Raw genomic sequence first — 17898 nt, 5'->3', positions numbered from 1 at the left:
TCATCAATCGCTGAGCTCCGGCACCACTCCAGGGGTTCATTCAATAGTAATTACAGAGGAGGAACTAATAACATTGGAGATAGGACGAGCTTCATTTTGAGACGAAGGTATATCACATAATGGCCAGATCTTTTGTTTGATGGGAAAAGGGATCCTTGGACGAAATTAACTTTAATTCCCTCTGTTCTATTTAACAGAGACCAATATTTTGAAAATACATACGCTCACGAGCTACACGAAAATACATGAAGATTTTTGTGAATATGGAAAACAAAGGTTATTATAAATTATAGTTCCCACACATTTATTCTCTGGCATTGCATTTTGCATGAATTATATGCATGTACTATACTACATACCCCGGTGCTCAAACACATATACGTATGATATATATATATATATATATATATATATATATATATATATATATATATATATATATATATATAGAGAGAGAGAGAGAGAGAAGAGAGAGGAGAGGAGAGATATGTGTGTGTGCATGTGAGTTGAATTTCTACAAGACACAAATAGACGAAATTGCCATAGCCAGCCCAACATTTTAACATCCATTTCAAGGAAACTAATTGTATGATATAGTGAGATCAGCCTGCTAGAAGATGGGCTCCATAAACATCCACGAAAGCCGACTGCCTTACACCCGAATTTAAACTTTTTAGTGGATTTTTAACTGAAGAAGCTTCAGGCACTTAGCTTCAGGGTCGAGTCGCACTCCAGCAAATTATGGGATACGTTAATTGCAACATATTCTTTAGGAATGAAAAAAAGAGTGAATTCCGATATAAAAATATTTTCGCCATTTATTCCAAATTCTGCCCCGACACAAAAGCTCTTGAAATCTACCTAATACCTTCCCGGTCTCCATCTCTTACAATCTCCCATTACTTCTGAATTATATTTACTTTTCCTATTTGCATAATTTGTTGTTCTCCATTCTATCCACGTGACCAAACTACTTAAGAGCTTTCTGGTGCTCACCTTTCTTATTACAGTACTTCGGTGCATCTCTTAACTCATCCATTCAGCTATTCTTAACTAATTCGGCTGAAGAGTTTACCTTCTGCAATTGGAATATAAATTTAGGCCAAAGGCCAAGCCACGAGACCTATGACGTAATTTACGGATGAGAGGCGAAAAGTAAGATAGAGCAACGATACGAACTGAGGAATGGTAAAACGAACAAAAAGGGTTGCAGTCCGCGGCCGAAGGCATGCTACAAAAAACCTAAAGTAATGCCTGGAGTGCACCGTGTGAGATATACTGACAGTATTACGCCCCTACGACCACCCTTCTAAATTCAGCACTTATCATCCTCACTTTACTTCCATGAGTGAGAGATGGCACATAAGTGCTTTATGCATTCCAAGTTTTACTTTGATATAGTACATTCCTCTTAACTCAACAGTCTAATGACAACAACATACCATCCTTGGTTCATTTATTTTGTAATTCATCTCTAATCTCTGTAATCTTACTCTTCTTTCTTTAAATCTTCAACTGAAAACCTTCATGTCCAGAGTGAACCGACTATAAACCCAAATTGTTCTAAAAGGAAATCAACCTGCAGAGAGAGACTAGTTAAAGGAATCGATGTGAATAAATATGAGGGAACAGGAAGATCAACACACCTGAATTAATAAGTCAGGAGAAAGCAGAAATGCATTTGCTCCTTGGTGAAACATTCGGAGATCAACAGATTCCAGAAACACAATAGGAAAAGTATCCGACATTTTACTTGTGGCCAAGATAAAATCATAGCGAACCGAGTGGTACTGAACCTGATACTAAAAAACGACACAGTGTTTGCAGAAGCAGCCTGCCTTGTGTTACGAGCAAAAACAACTAGGTCAGGAAATGAAAAGTGGAAAGGATTCTCCAACCACAGACTTTAGGTGCAGAGATGGAACAATAACTGGAAAAGTAACGTCATCGCCGTATGCATCCAGTTTGTTCTCAAGACTTTTTTCACATGTCAACAGCATAGATAACAGAAAGTAAATGTCCAAGAGTACTACCTTCAGGAACCTTAAGTGACAGTACTAAAGTAATACTATACTGGCCATCAACACAGACCTTTTTGGGCCTGCCAATAACAAATTCCTTCAAAAATAAAAGATCCACCAATTCTCATTAATCGTAGCTTGTGGATAAGTGTTTTATGATTCACACAGCCAAAGATTACGCTAAAATCTAAAGCGACCTTGCGTGACTGTGTTCCCTCATCAAGACCACTCTACAAGACAGGAGATAATGACGAGTACCAAGGCCCCTTGGTAATTAGACAGCAACTTCTCAAAAACTTTAGATGAAAAAGGGATCATTCAAATCGGCCTTAATTCTGAGGAGCAAGAGGACATACCTTGTCCCTTATGTAATCAAGCAATGTTTCCCTTCCTCCAGACAGGTGGGAAACTTGCAACTCCAACTAACCTACTGAAAATAGTAGTAGTATATAATCTTAGGAGCAATGAGATCAGCAGTCATTTTTAAAAAAGATTGGAAAGATCCCATTAGGGTCTATGCCATCACAACTTCCAAGGCACAAAAAAGATATCCTTCCTACCCTAATTATAAGCACTCTCAGCTAAGACAATATTTGAAGATCTTATAAGGAATTCTCCAATCAATAAGTGTTAAGATGATCATTTAAACATTAATATTTTGATATGATCTATGAACAAAAGGTCAAGATGGTTGCCAGATTGGTATTTGGGTTCATTTATTAATCGCTCACAACCAGAAATACTTTATTAATCTACAGCAACATCATGATTACTTGTGGCAGTAACTTAGCTCAGCCATTTAGTGTGATGAGCACTGCGATCCCGAACAGAAATGAAGCAAGCCTTTGAGTCAGCTTCTAGAATTGTTGCCATTTTGGTAACCAAGCAGCGAAGAATAGATTAATTCAAATCTGGGTCTCAGTAACTAGCAAAATCATAAGAGACTTATTAGTCTTCCACAGAATTCAACCACCTCTCTTACATGAAATGCACACTATGCGATGTGGAGAAACGTTATCTAAATATAGAGAGCCATTCCATGACCCTTTGAAATGCATTATGCATGAGTAAAATGGCTTTTTTAAACATTGGAATCAGCAGTTCTTAAATATATTGCAAATCACACCAGGAGTTTTAGAACAAAATAAGATGTCAGTCAAATTGACAGTAGCAACATCTAAGTCCCTTTTATTCTTACATAATCCACACACTTCTATATAAAATATTTTCTGTGATCAATTCTGTGAACCAGGATTAAGTTCAATATTGCCAGAGAGAAGCAACAGTTTGTAAAACAAACATAAAGGAGTATTAGCAAATTTAATAAAAGCAATAACAGGAACAATAAAAACATGTATAAAATCAATTTTGACAAGTGTACGCCTATAAAAAGACAAAATTATCACTGGATCTAAACTGATCACCTGAGAGGATTCGGAACCCCAGCAAAGACAATTACATCTCCAGAATTGTCAGACACTCAAAGAACAGTAGGGACGGATTTAAAGGCGAATTCACAGGGAAGCCAAAGAAGAAGAAGAAAATGACATGGATAAGGCAACCTTTTGCTAAACTATCAGGCATCCTCGGCCATTCTGCAAAGCCTACCATACACGGTGTTTGGAAACCAAGAGAAGTGTGCTGGAGTGTAACCCCAAGCAAGGGAACTCTAGTGCAATATAGCAGAAGACCATAGTACAAGAGGTCAGATTAAAAAAAAGGAAAGAAGTGCATGGTGTGTATTCAGGGTTGTCGAGTATGTCGACAGTAAAAGACATGAAAATGCATGAAAGTCTGTAACCAGAGATAACCCTAACAACAGACTGTACTGGCCAGTCTTAAATTTGGATACATAGGCAACTTGGCTTGCAGTCAATAGCAAAAGAAACTAAATGACAACTAGTTTTTCTTTTTACAGCCATTTTCTTAATATAAGCTCTAACAAAATATATCAATATTTCACCTATATTTGCATCACCCGAACATAATATGCTTTGTCTTGGTAAAACGTCTATATCGCGCAAACACAATTAAATATACTTAAGCTCAATTCTTGTGCAGAGGGAGAAATATATTAGCTGTTAGTTTACATAGTGTAAGTCTTTTAGTAGGTATTCCTTCACCTTTATCGTCTGTTTAATATTTATTAAAAAAATATGTATTCTGTAGGTAAAAACTAAACACCTACTGTGCCTGTTTACCAGAAAGATTTTTTCTTTTCTTTTAGAAGTATTTACAACACTAAATTACCCGCGTGTCTTTAACTACTATGAAAAAGCGGTGGAATAAAGCTGTCCCTCTATTCTCAGTTATGATAAACAAATAAGTAACGTAATAAAGGGTAGCAGTAGCTTGTGAAGAGCCAATATTGGGATTCAAGAAAAACGTACAATTTCATACATCTTTCAGCATATCCTCCTTCTATATGAGAACCTTACGTCTCGTTATTCTGGAAAAATTATTCCCCGAGGAATATTTCTTTCGAATTGCATATCCCCATAACATTAAGGCTGGAGGAGGTGTCTCATTATTTTGAAATATACATTGAACTGCAACAGAGGAAAGGAAGAGATAGGAGAGGTATTCAGGGGGTTAGGGGAGCCTTCTCGCCATTGTTATGTCCTAATCAATCACAGACAGCAGCCATTGTTCTTGAACACTAAGGAACGGGGACGGGGGTAGTACCACCCAACCATACAATGAATTACCAGCCAATTCCCGAATAAAGATACAAAATTTTTATATACATATATAACGATCTCTTATTGGCCTGATGGAAGGTCAATGAAAATTTTGGGACTTGGACGATAAGTGGAATGAATTCAAATCTTTCCATCTCATAATACTGTACTAAGGATAAAAAGAATTTTTCTCTTTTCAAATGACATACTTATAGCGTGGACATAGATTTCCTTTCGTTGCCACATGTATCGAATTCCAATAAGTTCCTTTGCATTGGGAGGAACTCCTGCTATTCAAGATAGGATAATAGCATATGGAAACTAAGAGATAAATAGGATAAGAGTTTAACAGGCAGTGTGTGTATTATCTCCTGCACAGGAGCTTGTACATATAATGTACATTCATGCACTTGCACATAACAGTGACAGTGGTAGTGGAGGAAATTGTATTGCTTCCTATGTTAATCAAGTCTTTCCAAGTTGATCTTACTTTAAATGAGCGACTCCAATGTTGTAGCCAAATACTATCAGGGACAATGAAACCATAGCTCACCACAGATATACACTTATAGGTCATAACAATTATCTCAGGTTAAGAAATAAGAGATGCTTACTTTCAATAAGAGATGTTTACTTTCAAACACTGAAACAACAAGAAGGAAGGATAAACTAGGCTACAAAAAATTAGCTACTTGCTGCATATTATTTTGCTGGTAAAGACTAGCAGTGCTTGGTAAAATTAGCACAGTATGTACATGCGAAAGCTTGGGCAAACATTGTTTGTTTGTACAACTGTAACACCAACAGAAACCTAAAAAGTGTATTCTTTTATTTAGAAAGTCGTGGTTCTATAATGGTTTGAATAATGAGATTCGAAATATGGGAGTAGGAAATCTTGTAACGAAATTCTGTGAACAATAAGTCCACAGGGAAAATAGCTTCCTTAATGGCAATTATTTAGTATATTTATCTTCCTTGAGTTTCACAGACTTGAAGGGCAATGGGTTCTTATTTTTCAAGAGATAAACGTAATAATAATGTTAGCGACTTTCTCGGAAGAGATCCGATAGCAAACCAGTTTTTCCATTCTTGTAGGTTCTCAGGGAACTGAACAGAGGCATGTGATTTGTAATGGCACCCAAGGCAGGAAGAGTAAACATGACAATTTTGACTATTCTGCGTGAAACTGGTTTATAACTTAGGCTTTTCATAATTTGCGTTAAAATGTTGAATAAGATGTAAAGAAAAACAATAAGGTATTTAAGATTAAAGACGACACGACGCTGGTGTTTTCTAGACACCGATATGCATATTTCATAACCTAGGATACTGTGCAAATAGTCATTTTCAGGAAAGTGATGGCTAAACCTGAGCTCATTAACAGAGAAGTGGAATAGCAATTAAATATTCAGGGAAAAAGTGGGAATGAAATACAATGTATTTTAAAAATTGATAAATATTTTGGTTTTTACTTTAGATGCAATAATAATTCGTACAGTGTTACCTGGAAGGATTACATCAACAGGACATCAGTCCCAAGAACTAGATATTATAAATTTACAGGAAAACCTAACGAGTGAAAAAGATATTTCGAAATGTTTTGTCAAAAGATTTCTCAGAGTGGAATGAAAACTTCGTATTATCATTAACACTTTATCTCCTACAAACGGCATTTAAAACCGGAGCATCATATGAATATAATTAAGATAAATATAAAACATTTGAACTCCAGAATACTGTGAGATAAAAATGAAAAATTTGAACCCCAGAAGATTGTGGGATAAAAAGAAAAAAAAAAAAAGACTAAGAGTTTTCCGCTACTCAAATAATACCTACTGAAAGAAAGCCTCCTGTACAGAAAATTTCTGTTAGCTCCATGACACTTCGCACATGATCTCAGTAGTTAGGTTGCTTTTATTTGTATGGTGTTTTTACGTTGCTTGGAACCAGTGGTTATTCAGCAACGGGACTAACGGCTTTACGTGACTTCCGAACCACGTCGAGAGTGAACTTCTACCATCAGAAATACACATCTTTCACTCCTCAATGGAATGCCCGATAATCGAACTCGCAGCCACAAAGGTAGCACGCCAACACCATACCGACCACGCCACTGAGGCGCATCTCAGTAGTTAGGCTGTATAATAGATATGAAGTTATATGCCTTATCGAAAATAGAACCCAGTCATACATAATGAACACTGCTTGTCTATTGTTGAATGGAATTTTCTCCCCTCAAAAATTTTTAACATAATAAATAATTAGACAAGAAAAATAAACAAACCCAATCGCTACATGCAAGTCCCACGGCGAGTGAGGCTGTAAATAAATCAATTGTTCTCTGACGAATATCATATTTCGGTATACAAAGAACATCTCCAAATACACATCAAAACAATGAATGGAGGCGTTATATTTGGTGTCGCAAATATGACTAACATCAAGAGGAGGCCGTTGAAATTCGGCTCGGGCAGAAACATATTCGGATCAAACGTAGCATTTTCGACGACTCAACAACGAATCAGTGAACCCATAAGCGATTTGATACGGTAGTTCCCAACATTTTTCTCGAAATTTTGATCCCAAAACTTTACAATAGTACCACTCTGTTTGGTAATACACCTCGAATTAATAGGCAAATAAGGAAGCAATATGGGACTATCCCTCGATAGGTATAACAACAACGCTTCTATTTACGCTCGAAGTCCGAATCACTTTTGTGGAATAAAATTTCATATTTTGCCAAACATTCCCTAAGAAGCATTATTCATGTGTAATGAAGATGTCCTCAGTAACAGCTTAACAACATTTTTCTTTGGGAGGTAATCCGTTAGCGTTGACAGAAGGAACAAAGGATCCGAGGAATTATTAGCAGAGGGGAGGGTGTGGTGAACGTGTGTTCAAAGGGAAAAATCTTCACTGTCGTCAAGAATTCTCCCTATTATTTACCGGTCCCTCATTAACATGCAGATAGAATGGAGAAGATGAGAAGCTTGGGGTTTGCCGGCGAGGAAGAATAGAGGTAAACAACTTACTAGAGAGAGAGAGAGTGAGTCTTAATTTTACATTCCAAGCGCTAGGACCTACGAAGTCATTCAGTGCTGAAAGGGAAATTGACATTAAAAAGATTTGAAAGTTGTAAACTGGGGAAAACCTCGCAGTTGTGCTACGAAAAGATTGTTAGGAGAGAATGGAAAGTCAGATGAAGAAAGAAAAAATGAATTAAGGTATAGTAAATGGAATGATGGATGATTACAACTTAGAGCCAAAAGGACGCTGCAAAGACTCTTAAGTAATGCCTATAGTGCACCACGTGAGTTGAACTGACAGCACTAACCCCTAAGAGGCTCTTGACTTAACGCATTCTATCTGAAAAGTTTAGCGCTGCAGCTGATTGGCGTTGTACTATTTTTTTTTTATAAATGTTAGAATATTATCATCTATATAATTTCCTAATACAAATATGAAACTGCTTTAGAATTTGTTATAATTCTCTCACATGGGGCTCTGGGGTAGGAACAATGGCCAATGCTATTAAGTTTCTGATTTCATTCGAATATAAAATATAACGTCAATAGATAGGGCTCTCGGATCTATACATATTCCACAAACAGGCCTTTGCAAAAAAATGACTTGCATTTTCTTGCAGTTAGAATATCGTTTGATAACCGAGCAAACTCGCGTTATCAAGCGTTATTCTAACTGAACTCCCGCCATGTGAATAAAGAACCTCTAAGTATTACATTTACAGACGCACTGTACTTGAATTTTTGTCCCCACAAAATATTCGAAATCTAAACATCGGTGAAATGAACCCCCCTTAACTCGAGTCATTTTTATCTTCTGACTAAAAAAGTAGTGAAGAATGTGTTTTTCGATTCCATGTGTTCTACACTTATGTCTCTCCTACACAGGAGTGTACATTCCCACAATCATACTATTGAGTAAAAACTACCACTTTCCTTGTTCCCGTTGCCCATTACTAATCGGAATGTCTGACGTTCCATTACCAGAACAGGCCCAAGTTCGTGGTACAAAAATAATAAAACTCGGAATGCTCCACTATTTCTAAAAGGAAAGACTATAATTGTGTAACTATCATCGTAGCCTCCACAATAAGAAAATCAAGATTTCTCTGCCAACTGAAGCCGAATTAACCACCTTGAATTTCTTCCAAACAAGGTGAGTAGATCAGCAGGAAACACTTGACAACTAAAAAAAAACGGCATGTTATCCACAAATCAGTCAGCAGAAATAAAAACTAGCTTCAAGTAAATTTAGGCCTATCTATTTCGGGACACTGAAATTCCAATATAATATTAATTTTGTGGTTCATAGCTGTATATTACTATTGCGGCTTATATCGAACAGAAGAAATTACACCTGGCAACCTTGAATGAGCAAAAATTCATTGCATTCACATATACATATATGTATCTTCCTGTGTCTCTGACCACCCCAGAATATTTGACATGCAGCATACTTTGATATCATTTATCCTTCTTCCTCTTTAGAACACAGTAAGTAAACAACAGATTCTAAAATTCCCCGGACAACTGACAGGGTTAATCACCTTCTAGTTTTGATTCACCCATGAATTCTAAGGGAATGATACACCTGCCTTTTTCCTTGTACACTTCACAAACATTTGGTATTGTGCCGCCGTGTTTTATTCTGCTGTGCGCTACCTAGAATGCTATGAAAGCATCTTAATGGGATTTTTGGTTGCGCCATTTTTAGATGACTGACAAGACAGTGACTGAGCTCGACCCAATATTCTATGGGTATGAAAACTGGAATTTGAACTAGATTTCAGCAGGGATAGGCGTGTCCTCAGTAGCAGCTGGATGCGCGGGAAAATATTTTTTTATTTTTTTTTATTTTCTTAAAGTTATCGGACACGAGGCATGAACGGTAAAAATTTTCTATTTTGGCCAACCACTTTCTACTTTTTTTTGTATAATATGTTAGGAAATCTTCCGGAAACGATTTTATCTCGCAATTTCGGTTAATGTTGCAACTTCAACCTTGGAAAGAATTATTTTTTACTTTTATTTGTTCTGTATTAATGCATACAATCATACATACATACATACCTAATCGAGCATGAAATAAACCAATATGGAAGTCTTCTAAAATTGACTAGTTTTCTATTTCATTTTTTACAGTTATTTCAAACTCTTATTGAAATTTAAAAATTCATCAAACGCTCAATCTTTCAGCAAGCGATCATAAAAAATCATGAACCGCATCTAACTGAAAAAAACAAAGTTTACTTGAAAATTTTTTTTAAACGTCTCATTTACAAGAGAAATGTGAGCATGTTCCATGCCCAAAAAACTAACCAATGTTACACTATCTCTTTGCACATAATGTACATATATATCTAACCGATTTAGGGAAGAAAAATTGTGCTTAAATTTTATTAAAAAGGAAGATTTTGAACAGGGGGGACTTGAAGAAGGAAGGTAAAAATGTAGGTGGGAAGATGAAAGATGGCACAAAGGAAAAGTGATGAGAAGAGGAATGAAATGAAATGGAATATAAAATTGAGGCCAACGGCCATGCGTTGGAACCTCTGATGGAGTCATTCAGCGCTGCAAGAGAAATTGACGGAAAAGGAGGTTTTAATGGTGTAACAAGAGGAAAACCTCTCAGTTGTACTATGAAAATATTGTTAGGAAAGGTGGAAAGTAAGATGGAAGAAAGAGAATATAAATGGAGGTACAATACAAGTAACAAATGGGGTCGCAGCCAGAGACCGAAATGACGCTACTGAGAACCTTAAGTAATGCCTACTGTGCATCGTGCGGGGTGTACTGACAGCACTACCCCACTACGCAGGTGATGACAAGAGTAACGCGGTTCATGAAGAGAAACTAGTAGGAAGAGAGGACGCGTTCTCCACCTGTGAGAAGTGCGAAGGAGTTCAAACGATTTATGCTCTCTCCCATTTTCCATCTCTTTTGCCTTGCGTGTCTGGTACGAGGGCTTTGACGATGATAACATTACTGTAACCGTAATGATGAGTATGATAATGATGATGATTATACTAGTGTTGACGAGGTGATGACTTGGCCCTCCTCGTTTGAGCAGCTTAATTTCATCACTTGACGAGAAAAGTTAACCGGGAAATTTTTTTTCCGAGGGGTTTTTGCGATGGTCTTATCTTCAACATATATTTTTCACTGCGTGTTACTTATGCGTTTCTGCTACATGTTTGTTCGAGTCCCTTTTTCATATGCATTATAGATTTCTTTTTCAAAGTGTATGGCTTTATTTGTATTTCATCTCTCTCCTTTTTTCTCTCAAAAAGAGTTGAAAAGACGCCACCATACAACTATCCGCATGAGGAAGCCACATGAACTGACAAACTTATCGTCTTTAATATAACATGCTTAGAGTTAGACAATAAAACTTTCCTCTGTCTTACACACACACACACACGTAGAGCATCAAGATGATCCCTTTACTTATAACCTAAGAATGATTAGTGCAAACTATGAGGGAAAGGATTATTAAGACGAACTCTGCCGTTAAGTGTTTCTGTGGTACAAAGGGAAAGGAATGATACATATTGCCTGATACTTTTCTAAAACTGTATCACGGAATTATTTGGCCCAAGCACCTTATATTGAACCCAAAATCACTCACATAAAAAATAACCAGAACACGTTTAAATTCGTTTGAATGGAAATCACACACGCCCAAGTAATTATGACAAATCCTTTTAATTGAATATTTTGCTTTTTTTGTTTTGTTTGTATGGTGTTTTTACGTTGCATGGAACCAGTGGTTATTCAGCAACGGGACCAACGGCTTTACGTGACTTCCGAACCACGTCGAGAGTGAACTTCTACCACCAGAAATACACATCTCTCACTCCTCAATGGAATGGCCGGGACTCGAACCCGCGACCACCAAGGTGAGAAGCAAACACCAAACCAACCACGCCACTGAGGCGCTATTAGGTCGTCTTAGAGTTGTGGGAAGGTAAGCAAACGATCATGGTCAGTGACATCAACCTTGTTGATCATCAGATAAAAGACTCAAGCAGGGCGCAATGATAACATTTTGAGAAATTGCTAGTTAACACCATTTGAGTTTATACCGTGAATTATTTTGTCACATAGCTATGACTAAATGAGTGCTGCCCTTGGAAAGCTGAGTGATCTTCGATATGTTCTATATCTTGATGATAAGAGTAACTTATTTCTAAATCGCATCAATACCATTACCTTCCTACCATACGTCAACTTCAATAATTCATTCACTTTCAATGCTAGAGGAAAGGGGCACTAAGCTAAAAATCAATGTCAATGTCAAATATCACGCTCCTTGCGAAAGTATCTACGGGACGCTTCCGCGGCTTTTCATAGCATCATAAAAAAATCGATTTAGCCGACTATTCCAGTAACCCCACATTCCCTTAAAATGAGAACGTCCCAGGACGGGCCCATCAAGAGGCGAATATACGGATAGAAACCTTCCAAAATCGGTCGACAACTGAGGGCTTACTTGAGTATACTGCAATGCATTTGTTTCTACAGCAGTAGCAAAAATTCCTTACAGTTCTACTTAAGCGTATACTGTTGGTTTGTTTATTTGTATGGTGCTTTTATGTTGCATGGAACCAATGGTTATTCAGCAACGGGACCAACGGCTTTACGTGACTTCCGAACCACGTCTTAAGCGTATACTATACCTTAAGATGAAATGATTGACGAACGGTGGTGGTACTACTACTACTACTACTACTACTAATAATAATAATAATAATAATAATAATAATAAAAATAAAAATAATAATAATAATAATAATAATAATAATAATAAAATAATAATAATAATAATAATAATAATAATAATTCAGTACTCACCTCGACCATTTGCGATTTTGCGCAAAATAAACGTCCAGATCAGGGGGCATGAAGCTCCCAAACCACCGTTAGGTTTAATGATGATTAGCAACACATAAAAACTCGAGGAACAAACGCAGATGTACTTTCTAAACAGCATACACGCGGCACTGCAAACCAAAAAAAAAAAAAGAAAAAAAAAAGATAAGTTCTACTGACCACTAAACAAAAAAAATAGACAAAATGCTGCAATAGAAAAAAATGTCTTCTCGATCAATGTAAATACTGAATGATGGTATCCAACAGCAAAAGGATATACAATTGATCCCTTTCCATAAAAAGCAACAATTTACAGAAGAAAAGGCATCACTGAGGCCTTTAGAAAGTGACGTTAGCAAGTAGGGTGACTATCACATCATCAGATCTCACATTTTGTAAGAGTTGATTTTCAACTCGTCTTGTTCCATAACATTATTATTGACACACACACACACACACAGAGAGAGAGAGAGAGGAGACGAGGAGAGAAGAGGGAGAGGGATTGGAGAGAGACGAGAGAGAGAACAGAAGAGAGCGAGATGAGAAGAGAGAGAGAGAGAGAGTGTGTTACTTCCCGTCAGAGTATGATAGATCTAGGAGACTTCGTCATTTGAATCGTAAGAAATTTAAGTTTCTGTTAAAGTTCCTTAAAACAGAGAAGCCCCTTATGGCAAGGGAAAGGCGACTCAAACTATTAAACGTTTTTCTAATGCATTATCAAACCTAGTACACATTAAACATACCTGACTTAGTGCCACAGCAGATCACTGTTGAAATAATTAATGACAATCACAGTTCCGTTGAACAGCTATGAGAACCGTTTTCTTCTATATACAAGTTTTTGTGATGCTTCAGCGCCCATGCCTGAGAACTTTTCATTGAAATCTTCTTCTTTTTCGGCTTTGAGAGTTTACAAAGCAGAGAGAGAGAGAGAGAGAGAGAGAGAGAGAGAGAGAGAGAGAGAGAGAGAGATAGCGTTAACAGACTGAGATAACCCATACTCTCTTTTTCAACATGAATAAATTCGTATCAGCTAAACAAGTATAAATGAACCAATGGCAACTTATTATTTACAGATATCATAAAAATAAATTATGGCTATTCATCATACCGGCATTGTGGTAAAACTCAATGATGTTCGTAAATTACGTCGAACGAGTGACTACAGCTCTCAGGATAAAAACCACAATCTTCATGTACCTCTCTCTCTTTTTCCTCACATAAATATGAAACACAAGAGACCAATACAGTGAGAAAGCACCAAAACAAATGTCTCAAAACGACATTAAACAGCAGCAATCCGTCTCCACAGCACATAAAGTTGTTCCTTGTTGTTGTTTTTTTTTCTCCGTAGCATCGTTTGCTTTTTGAATTCACTGCTCCCTTTTCATGTATGTATGTGGGTGTATGTGTGTGTGTATATATATATATATATATATATATATATATATATATATATATATATATATATATATATATATATTATATAACATATATGTAATCACAAGATATATGCTTACTAACTGATGCATACACACACACACACACACACACACACACACACATATATATATATATATATATATATATATATATATATATATATATAGATATATATACATAACTATATTGTATATATACATATATACTCACACAGTGTGTGTGAATTATGACATGTCAAGCTTAAAAAACAAAGCTCTAGAGCACTTTCATCTGCAAACCAAACCTTACGGCCTCATTGGTAATGAAAAACAGTACGGCCCCATCGACGGAGAGAGGTTAAATCTGATATAGTATACAAGTTTGTCTGTGCTGACGAGCAATGTCAGTCCCCCCAAAAATGCTATATCGGACACACAACCACTACACTCAAACGTCGCATGCAGGCCCACAGAAACCAAGGAGCCATTCATCAGCACTTTGTGGATACCCACAATAAAAACCATCCTTACAAGAACTTCTCACAAACCACCAAAATAATACACAAGGAAGGCAACTACAATCGTTTATTGATATCAGAAGCAGTCAGCATCGCAATGCAACGCCCCAACCTTAACATCCAACGTGAGCCAGACCGATCCTTACCATCATGTAGGTGGCAGCCCTTCAACCGCGAGGAACAAAACCACCACACGCGGACAGGAGCACAACACTGACATTCAGTGAATTAAACATATATGTAATTAATATATATTTATGTATAATGTGTATAATAACTTACTTTCAACTTTTTTATATAATTTCTGTTAACATATTTATTTATTTGTCTTATTTTTTTTATGTTTCACTATAGTCTTTTGTAAATACTTAAAACTAGGTATCTGGCAATTGTACTACCTTTCCGTCCTCATGACGTCACAAAATGCATGTAGGCTCATATTTGTATCAGTACGCTTGATAACGTCAATACGTAAAGGTTGACGAAACAGCTGTCGCGTGTAAAAATACTGGAGTAAATGGAAGAACCCCATTATGTGTCCATTAGTAACCTGAACAATGAAGTAAAGAAAATAATTAGGAAATATGAAGCAATTTCAAAAAAGCTGGTTAACAGTGAGAAAGCCATTCTATTCAATGAATGTTATATATATATATATATATATATATATATATATATATATATATATATATATATATATATATATACATATATTATATATATATATATATATATATATATATATATATATATAATTATTCATATATATATATATATATATATATATATATATATTATATATATGTATTTTATTTATATATCTATATATATATATATATATATATATATATATATTATAGGTATATATACACACACACACACATATATGTATATATATATAAATATATATATATATATATATATATATATATATATATATATATATTTATATATGCGTATGAACTTTCAAAATCATGACACATATAGAAACTGAGAATTACCAGTTATTTTTAAATACAGTATCACTGCCTGTGAAGAGAGTATCCATATCAATCAAAACCAAACTCATCGGTCTCAGTTACAAAAAAATGTGCTTTTTGTTAATAGTTGTATCACCAGACTTGTTTTTCCCGAGATTTATTTCCAAACTCTTATGTTACATTAATCATTTTTGTTTTAGAGAACATTGTTAAAAGTTCAGAACGGTCGTTTTTACTAGCTAATTGAATATGAGGGATTTTTTTAATTAATAGAGAAATTGGAGAACGTGCGAGAACATGAGTAAAAAAATTCTTAAAAGCATTATTAAGCAATGTCTGGGCAGAACCCAAGAATGAGAGGTGAAGGAATCCATAGATACGAAAATTAAAATATGTTTTTAACCTTAATCAATAAAGAGCAAGAAATTTTCATTAATATTTACTTATTAATGTTATACTCTCCACATCAACCTTAGAGTATTTATTTGAGCGGTAAATCAAATACATACTCTGCATTAGGCCCCGTCCACACGGCCGAGCTTTGCTCGACGAACTTTGTTCGATGTGACGTCAGAAGCGGAGAAACCGCGGCAAAGTTCTGACTTTTCTCACTGTTTCTCCGCTTCTGACGTCACATCGGACAAAGTTCGTCGACCAAAGCTCGACCGTGTGGACGGGGCCTTAGATACCTTTCTCACGAACCTTAATTACCCACAACGCAGTTCGGAGAGAGAGAGAGAGAGAGAGAGAGAGAGAGAGAGAGAGAGAGAGAGAGAGAGAGAGAGAGCAAAAATACAGTCTACCTGAAAAGAGAGACGAAACAAATCTCTGCAACCGTAAATAAATAAGAAAATCCCGTGGAAAAAGAAATCCACAAAATGTAATAAACATGCTGACGAAGTGTTCAGTTATGGTTTAAAGAGAGACAAGCAAAAACTGACTTGTCTTCGGAGATCGTGTGGTTATTATCAGTAGGTGAAAAGAATGACTGGAATAAAATGAATATGTATACCGAGGATGAGATAAAACTTACATTAATGTGAATAAGAAATTAGTCAAAGCTAAGACATTAACAGGTCAACCAAGAGATTGATAAGTTTAATGAACTGGGCAAGATTAGAATGTGATTTTATTTTGGTTTATATAGATTTTTGGCATTATGCCAAGCACTGGGGCAACTAAGGCCATTCAGCGCTGAAACAGAAATTGACAGTGAAAGGTTTGAAAGGTATAACAGGAGGAAAACCTCGCAGTTGTACTATGAAACAATTGTTAGGAGAGGGTGGACAGTAAGATGGAAGAAAAAGAATATGAACGGAGGTAGAGTAAAAGGAATGAAAGTAGTTACAGCTGGGGCCGAAGGGACGCTGCAAAAAACGTAATGCCTACATTACATCGAATGAGGTGCATTGACGGCACTATCCCCTTACGGGGTAGAATGTAATACATCCAAATACAGTTTACATTTGCATTATACAGCAAGTAAAGGAAAACATATTCATCTGAATAATCGATTAGTTCGTCCTAACCATTACACATAAGAAGTCCTTTTTTTATCTTTCGTTGATCGACAATTATGTTCTAAACATGACTTTCAAACGTATGAAAAGCTATTTTAGGATGTTCGGTGACAAGAATATAAAATGATAAATCTTAGCAAAATTTCCGATCAGAAAGAAAGAAAATGTTACTTCCAGGACTGAAATCTCAGGCTAAAAGACGGGGTGGCGCCGAGGCCAATCAGGGATCTGTCTGGTAATTCGTACAAACAATTACACAAAAGCACTAGACCCTAAGCAAGGCACAAAAGAACTAACAATTAAATATTAACAATTACTGGAAAAAAAGTGAGAGTAAAACATAAAATAATGGAGGGAAGAATGGAGAGAGAAATCAGAAGTTAATTTCGGCAGTTGGAGGAGAATGGTTCGCTCATCCTCATTTCTCTGCGCTCCTGAAGCGATGTGATGGGAGCTATTTTGACTGTGAAGTGGCAGCTAATTGAAAGGACGATCTCAGTTGCGTGAGATCGGTCTCAGGGGACCACTTTTGCTCGTGTTACTGACCTCGTTCTCCATTCTGCAGTTTAATACTGTGCCCTTGCCCCTACCTCTCTCTCTCCTTCCATTATAAGCGAATTTCTTCTACAAAGTTTTCATTCATGTTGAAAGTGTAATCAAGGCCAAGAAATGTTGCCATACTTTCAATTGAAATTCAGAGAATCCTAAAAATATTGATTCCCTACACTAGTCAATTTTGGTACTTACAAAAGTTGACTTTACAGTCTACCTCATTCGCTACTGCATTTTGTCAATAGAATTCCTCTTATCGAGCAGCTAAAGATGGCGAGAGTTAGTTTTTGTGAAATAAAAGTTTAAA

At 36.2% G+C, this 17898-nt stretch overlaps 1 long non-coding RNA gene across 1 annotated transcript in view; it reads right to left on the bottom strand.

The window, feature by feature from the left end:
• LOC135222181 (uncharacterized) overlaps positions 1 to 17898 on the bottom strand; it is a 110654-nt gene that overhangs the window by 54632 nt on the left and 38124 nt on the right. The window contains exon 2 of the long non-coding RNA XR_010316190.1: positions 12583 to 12731. This is a non-coding gene — a long non-coding RNA (uncharacterized LOC135222181). The remainder of the gene's footprint in view (positions 1 to 12582; positions 12732 to 17898) is intronic.

This window comes from Macrobrachium nipponense, chromosome 3 (genome assembly GCF_015104395.2).
Source record: "Macrobrachium nipponense isolate FS-2020 chromosome 3, ASM1510439v2, whole genome shotgun sequence".
Taxonomy (NCBI): domain Eukaryota; kingdom Metazoa; phylum Arthropoda; class Malacostraca; order Decapoda; family Palaemonidae; genus Macrobrachium; species Macrobrachium nipponense.
Note: the sequence above shows the minus strand (reverse complement) of the source record. Positions and strands in the feature narration are given on the sequence as shown.